The sequence below is a fragment of the Elaeis guineensis genome, chromosome 14 (assembly GCF_000442705.2).
Source record: "Elaeis guineensis isolate ETL-2024a chromosome 14, EG11, whole genome shotgun sequence".
Taxonomy (NCBI): Eukaryota; Viridiplantae; Streptophyta; class Magnoliopsida; order Arecales; family Arecaceae; genus Elaeis; species Elaeis guineensis.
In genome coordinates, this window is record NC_026006.2 from 17025765 (window position 1) to 17034119 (window position 8355).

Below are 8355 nucleotides of genomic sequence, written 5' to 3' on the forward strand. Positions count from 1 at the left end.
AGTAACTTCAATACTTGGTTCCAAGACTCCAAACTCAGAGATTTGGAGAAAATAACTAGAATGCAAGCATAACTTAGAAAGTTCAATAAATATATGACAAAGATTGAAAAGGTGAATTCAGAAGCTATTCAATGGTTGAATGAAATTTTTATGAAGAAATTTTTGGCAAATATGTCCCAAAAGCCAATCGTCAATCTATTGACGGTTGAGCAACCAAGTATTGTAATTGATTTGTTAATAAATAAAATATATTTTTAGTATTTTCATCATAAGTTTTCATTTTTTAACGAACTCCGTTATTATGATGAAGTCTTTAGGACTATTTAAGTTCGATAAAGAGAGAATTTATCGATTAGTCCTTAAAACTGTTCACGATCAAATGATAGGCTGTTAATAAAGACAACAGCCTCTATCGAGCATAGGTCACTGTAGGCCATATGGGTTGGTTGTCCTCTTAATCAAGGAGTGTGGAGACACTGGTATGGCATACAGGTGAGATGTAAGGGTACATCATCATTGAACATGACCAACTCCAGAGCATTCTGCTGTCGAGAATATCTCTGATGGGATATAGGTATAAGTGTCCCTTAAATCTGAGATCGCCTCAATGACTTGCAAGCAACTCACGTACTTTGGTACTGGACTAACTAAATTTCTAATTCAGTGACGGAAGGCTTCTGGGTACAGTCAAGTACTTGCGAAGTCAGAGTATGATTGAGATGGGATTGATCACTCCAAGAGTTGGAGAAGAATGAGTCGCTGTATTTTAATTTAGTAAAATTTTGATCAGGATAATCCATCAGATGGATTTGATATTTTGAAATACAATGTGGACAACCTGATTAGAGTTGACAGTTGAACTCTGAGGTATCCTATGATCATTTTGATCAAGGAGATAAATTATATGGAAACTATATCCGCATGGGTTCTAAGGATGTTGTTCTACACATTCGACCTATCCGACCATCGGATACTATTGCTAGATAGTCACTTCGATTGATACAAAAATTTATTCATGTGCTACTGACTTATGTTCAGACCTATGAGGTCACACACATTAGAGTTCATGATCCGATCAGATGGTTGATCAACGATTAAGAATCATTCTAGGGTTAAACGATCAATACGATTGACATTTAACCTAGTACAAGTGTTGCAGGAGGATCGATTAGCAATCCGATTGCTAATTGGCTTGATTTGATTAAGCCAATAGGATGAGATTAAGTCTAATTGAATATAATTTAATTAGATTTAGTTTGGGCTTGATTGGATCAAGTCCAATTGATTTATTGGATAAGTCAAGTGCAAGAAAAAACTAGTCCTAGCTCAATTAGGACTTGGGTCAACCTAATTTTTAATTTGATTAGAAAATTAAAATAAATTTAAATCTAATTTAATCTGATTAAATTAGATTCTTAATTGGATTAAGACCTATTTTAATTGGATTGATCTAATTTTGATTTGATTTGATTTGAGAAACCAAATTAAAATAAGTCATAAGATAGAATCCTAGTAAGACTAAGATTCTACCTTACGCTATATAAGCCCCCCACACCCTCTCTCTTATTCCATGCTAATTTTTTCTTATTTTGTGCAACAAAAATCCTCTCCCAGGTCTTCACCATGCTCAAAAGGTTTCCTCTCTTCTTTCTTACATGGAAGATGGTTGTGGATCAAATCAAAGTAGAAATAAGTTTGGATTTTAAATTCTATGAGATAGAGTTTTAGAAATCCAAAAAGAAGAAGGAGGCATCCAAGAGTTGGGCACCCCTTATCTTACTATGTTTGGATAAACCTTGACTGGGTATTTGATCTAGACAAGGACTCTATCATATCTCTCTATATAAAATGAATTTCTTCATAAAATTTTTATGAAAAATAAAAAAAAGAGAGACCTTTAGGGCATCCAAAAATCAGAGAGAAAAAAGATTGGGGCATGGAGATATAATAGACACAAGATAGGGTGTTTAGAGAGAGCAAAGAGAAGAAGAAGAGGATCTTCTTCTAGGATTATTGTGTTCATCTCTTTTCTTCCTCTATCTTGAGTTTTCTAAGAGCATCTCAGATCTGAAACTCCTCTTCCTACTTTTCATCTTTGGAAGAGTTCAAATCAAAAAGAAGGAGGTATCTGATCAACCATCGAAGAAGGATCGGCGCAGTACCAGCATACCGATGCTGATTTCCTGGAGCAGGACTTCTGATCGAGATTCATGGGCTCGTGTGGATGACTCCTAGAGGCTGGACGTGTGTGCGGCTCATAACATCATCCTCAAGTCCAGATCAGCAAGGTTAGAACGTCTAACTTGCAAAGTAATAGATCTGATCTATTATTTATTACATACATTAGATGTAGCATAGAAACATATTGATATGACCAACATGTAGTTCATTCTCTATATGTTTTAATTTTTTATTTAATATCATGTAATAATCATGTAATAGAATCTTAGATCTAGGGATTCTCTAATTTTATAAAATAAATTTTGATTTATTTTAGTCTTCCGCTGCATGATCTTGAAAAGTTTCAAGATCTAACCCTGAAACCCTAGATCTGGTTCCTTCAATTGGTATTAGAGCCAGGTTGTTTATTACATGATTATTTATACATGCTTAGATTATTTTTTAGATTAGATCTAATTTATAATCTAATTATTAAATCTAAAATTAAAATTTTTAGATCAATCACGAACTGCAAGGTTATCCTACTGTAAGATTTATCCCTTACAGTGTAAAAATTATCCTAGTTCGTGTAGATCTATCTTTAATCATAAATTTGTTAGATATGATCTAGATTAAATTTATGATTTATTAGATTTAAAAGATGTTTAAATCTAAAATAAAATTTCTTTGTTAATATAACCTGCACAAAGAACCATCATATTTTTGTCTGAAACATTTGCATAGTTTAAAGTTGAAATTATTTTAATTACATGAACCTGTTTAGATTAGATCTAAAGTAGTTTCATGTTTATTTTATTTGCATCTTGATTATGAATCAAACATGCAACTAAGTTGGTGGAACCATGTTATAAAATTATTTTACAAACATGAAAATTATTTTCAAAAAGCCGAACCCCAACCCTCAACCCAAAACTTAATTGAGAATTAAGAAGTTGTTTTGATTAGGTTCTAGGATTGTGAATTGAAGAACCTAAGACACAAACCATAACACATTGGGTTAATAGGTTAGTGAGAATTAGATCCATTAATTGGGTTAGACCTAAGGTTAGATTAAAGATGGACTTAATTAGAGAATTGACTAAATCTAATCAATTGTTGTCTTAGAATAGGTCAAAGATTCTCTAGATCAATTACAATAGTTGTAGTTGGTCAAGTCCATGTCTTTAATGAGAACCAAATGGATTTGATTCTTGACTAAGCAGTCTAACACAAACTATTAGGTTGATCCAATCGAAACTAATTAAACCAGTTGGTGTCTAAGATAAACCAGATCGGTGGTTTTTAATCGGGAGCCTGCTTACCTGGCCATTTCTGATGGTGTCTAAGGCAAGCTTTGACAGACCCTCCCACCGATCGAACTTACCTAACCTCTTGATGAAATTATATTTTGATTGGATCAGTTGACTATTCGAGCTGGCCCATGTCAGCTAGATAAATCAGTGTGATTGATTTAGGTGCTCCTAGACCAGTCCTTTTAATGATCTCCCTTAAGCTGACTTGGTGAAGCTAGTGGGAGGATCATGATAAGCTGGTTCATCTGACCTCATCCTTTAAATTAATTAAATCTTCTAAAATTATTAGATCTTTAAAATAAAATAGTTATGATGATAACTAGATCATAGCCTCCCATTAAATGGATGATAATGGATCCATCAATTAGATAATCATTAGAGGCCCAAAGATCTGGTGCTTATCGGCTGATGGAATTATCATTCATAATATGATTTTTTGACTGCATCTTTCTAAATGGTGGTTAGGTTAGCCAACCAAAGTTGGGCCTAATCATTCATTAGCTAGATGGGCCAAGTATGGTCATGTTAATGGTTGGACCTAACCAAACCTTTTCAGTGGAGGCCAAAGCCTACTGATTAGGGACTGGGGTAAAATTAAAATTACTAAAAATTATTTAGAAAAATAATTGGTTATGAACCTACCCTTAGATGTACATGGGTTAGCCAACCAAAGTTGGACTTGTATGTAGTCTAAGTGGATTCTAGTACCCACTAAGGAATTAGGATAATTCCTCAAATTTGAGGTAGAGGCTACCAATTCGAATAAAATAGTAGGAGAAACTTTTTGATTAAAGTTCAAATCTTTAGATTTAATGAATCAATTACTAATTAGGTTATGATTTTTTTTTTATGCAGATATGGCCACTTCCCTATCACTCCGATCATTGTGGGACAATGATAAGTTGGTGGGACCCAACTTCGGTAGCTGGTACCGAAAGTTGAAGATAGTTCTGGAGCATGAACGAATCCTATATATGATAACGGATCCTGCACCTGAGGAGCCAGCTGCCAATGCATATAGAATAGTCAGAGATACTTATCAGAAGTGGCTCAGTGATCGGACCACGATACGCTGCATCATGCTGGCTGCCATGAGCGACGAGTTCAGTCGTAAATTTATGACGGTTCAGCCAAAGGACATGCTTTAAGTGTTAGAGGATGCCTTTGACACACCTGATGACGTGAAGAGGCACAAGACTAGTTGTGCCATCTTCAACACCAAAATACAGGATGATGCCTCTGTCACTGATCATATATTGTACATGATTGAGCTGATGGAGCGTTTGAGCAAGGTCGGCTTTTCCTTGCATGAGCAGCTTGGGAAAGATGCAATGCCGAACTCGTTGCCCAAGTCTTATCTCCCATTCCTCACTCATTATAGAATGACAAAGCCTGAAGTAAACTACCACGAGTTACTGGGGATGCTTCAGAACTTTGAGAAAGATCACCAACTCCACGAGGAGTCGGTGAACTTAGTGGGAGGTTCATCTTCTGGTTCTCGACCCTTTAAGAAAGGGAAGAAGAACAAGAAGAAGAAAGTGAAGAAGGTGCAATTTCAGACTGGGACATCAGTGTAGGGCCAGACTAAAAAGATCAAGTCCGATAAGAGTCAAACTGAATGCTTCTTTTGCAAGAAGCGGGGGCACTGGAAGAGAAACTGTCATCAGTACATTGCCTCCCTAGACCCAAACAGGCAGAGAAAGTAGCAAGCTGTTGCTGGGCAAGGTATTTATATGATAACTCCTTGCAATTTCTCTATTTGTGATATAACTGACTAGGTATTGGATACCAGTAGCCCTTACCATATTTGCAATTCATTGCAGGGGTTGCAGGTCAGTAGGAGATTCAAGCAAGGCGAGAGGTTCCTGAACATTGGAGATGGAAGACCAGTTTCAGTTCTAGTATTAGGAATCTTGAAACTTATATTTGAGTCCCATACCGTTGTTCTTAATGATTATCATTTCTGTCTCAATTTCCTTTTAAATGTTATTTCTATAGGCCTTCTGGCCAAAAATGATTATGAAATTTTAATAAAGAAACAAGTTTGTAATATCATTATGAATGATGTCACTATTTTTTGTGGACATTTGAACAATGGTGTATATATGTTATCACAACCTGTTAACGTAGTCTATTCTACTGGCAAGCATCCTAGATTAGATAGTGTGTCAGATATCTACTTATGGCATTGTAGGCTAGGTCATATAAATAAGGATAGAATAAACAGGTGGACTCAAGAGGGAATCCTCGAAGTCAGTGATTGTGAATCACTTCTAATCTATGAGTCCTATCTTCTTGGTAAAATGACCAAGTCACCTTTTACTGAAAAAGATGAGAGAGCTACTGAGCTCTTGGGCCTAGTACATACTGATGTATGCGGGCCCATGAGCACAAATGCTAGAGGTGGATATTTCTACTTCATCACTTTCACGGATGATCTATCCAGATATGGATATATCTATCTGATATAACATAAGTCGGATTCATTTGAAATGTTCAAATGATTCCAAAGCGAAGTAGAAAAATAAACTGGGAAGAGTATTAAAACTCTTCGATCTGACCGAGGAGGGGAATACCTTTTTGGTGAGTTTCTCACATACCTAGGAGAGAATGAGATTCTCTCCCAATGGATTCCTCCAAGAATACCACAGCATAATGGTGTGTCTGAAAGGAGAAATCAAACTCTGTTAGACATGGTCCGATCCATGATGGATTTTGCCAGCTTGTCGATATTCTTCTGGAGATATACACTCGAATCGACTTGTTATCTATTAAATAGGATTCCAAGTAAGTCTGTAATTAAGACTCCATATGAGATATGGATAGGGCGTAAGCCAGCACTTTCACACCTTAGGGTCTGGGGGTGCCCGGCCTATGTCAAACGGTTAGTTACAGATAAACTCGGACCTAGGTTTGACAAATGCACATTCATAGGGTACCCCAAAGAGACAAAGGATATTTTTTCTACTATGCTAATGAACAAAAGATGTTCGTCAGCCTTAAGATAATTTTTTTAGAAAAAGAGTTCCTTGGTGAAGAAACTGTTGCCTCTAAGGTTGAACTTGATGAAGTTCAATAGGTAGAAAGATCGACACCAACAGCTGAACCTGAGTCAGATTTGATTAGATCAGATCCAGAGCCCAATGTACCTGCACCATTAAGGCGATCCGATAGAGTACCGTATCAGTCGGATAGATACTACAGTTTCTTAGTTCGGGATGGTGATCCCATCGAACTCGATGAGAATGATGAGGATCTGATCACCTATATGAATGCAATGCAGAGACCTGATTCTGAAAAATGGCTTGAAGTCATGAAATCCAAAATGGAGTCCATGAAGGTCAACGATGTATGGACATTGGTTGACCCACCTAAAGGGATTAAATCCATTGGATGTAAACGGATCTTCAAAAGGAAGAGGGGCACAGACGGAAAGGTGGAGACCTATAAAGCCTATCTGATTGCCAAGGGGTATCGTCAACGTTATGGTATTGACTATGATGAGATATTTTTCCCTATAGCAATGCTTAAATCTATTCAGATAATGCTTGCAATAGCTGTCCATCTGGATTGTGAGATCTAGAAGATGGATGTAAAGACAACTTTTCTAAATGGAGAGCTGACCGAAGAGGTGTATATGATACAACCTGAGGGGTTTACATCCACAGATGAGTCCAAGGTGTGCCAGCTTCAGAAATCCATTTATGGATTGAAGCAAGCTTCTCGAAATTGGAACATGCATTTTGATAAGGTGACCAAAATGTATAGCTTCGTTAAGAACAGAGAAGAGTCCTGCATCTATAAATGGGCAAATGGTCCAGTTGTGGTATTCTTTATCTTGTAGGTGGATGACATTCTCTTAATCGAAAATGATATCTCCGCACTACAGTAAATAAAAGTTTGGTTATCATCGCAGTTCTCCATGAAAGACTTGGGTGAAGCATCCTACATCCTAGGGATGAAGATCTATAGGGATAGATCTAAAAAGATACTTGGGTTATCCCAGTCCACATACATAGATACTGTGCTAAAGAGGTTCAGCATAGAAAATTCCAAGAAGGGCTATCTACCGATAGGCCATGGAATTTCTCTCTCTAAGAAGGATTGTCTGACAACTCCTGAAGAGAGAGAGCATATGAGTAGAGTCCCATATGTTTCGATCGTGGGATCTATCATATACGCTATGACATGTATAAGGCCAGATGTGGCATACTCACTAGGAGTAGTGAGTAGATACCAATCTGACCCTGGAGAAAATCACTGAAAAGTGGTTAAAGCCATCCTTAAGTATTTGAGAAATACTAAGGACCAATGGTTGGTTTATGGCGAGTCAGATTTAAAACTTGTGGGGTTCACAGACTCCAACTTTCAATCTGACCATGATGATAGCAGAAGCATGTCGGGTTATATCTTTACTCTGAATGGTAGAGCCATCTGCTGGAAGAGTTCCAAACAGCATACTGTGGCAGACTCTGTTTGTGAGGCAGAGTATATCACAGTATCGGATGCCGTGAAGGAAGCAGTGTGGCTGAGAAAATTCATCACCGAGCTCGGAGTAGCACCCTCCCTCGATGGTCCGATCCTGCTCTACTACGACAGCATTGATGCCATAGCTCAGGCGAAGGAACCCAAAGCATACCAACGGACGAAGCATATTTTACGTCACTTTCATCCGATCTGGGAGATCATGGATCGAGGTGATGTCAATCTTCAGAAGATCGATGGAAAGGAGAACTTGGCCGATCCCTTCACTAAAGCCTTGGTGATAAAGAAGTTTGACAACCACAAGTCGAAGATGAGTATTAGATACTGTGCCGAGTGGCTTTAGGACAAGTGGGAGTTGTTGGAAAATATGTCCCAAAAGCCAATCGTCAATCTGTTG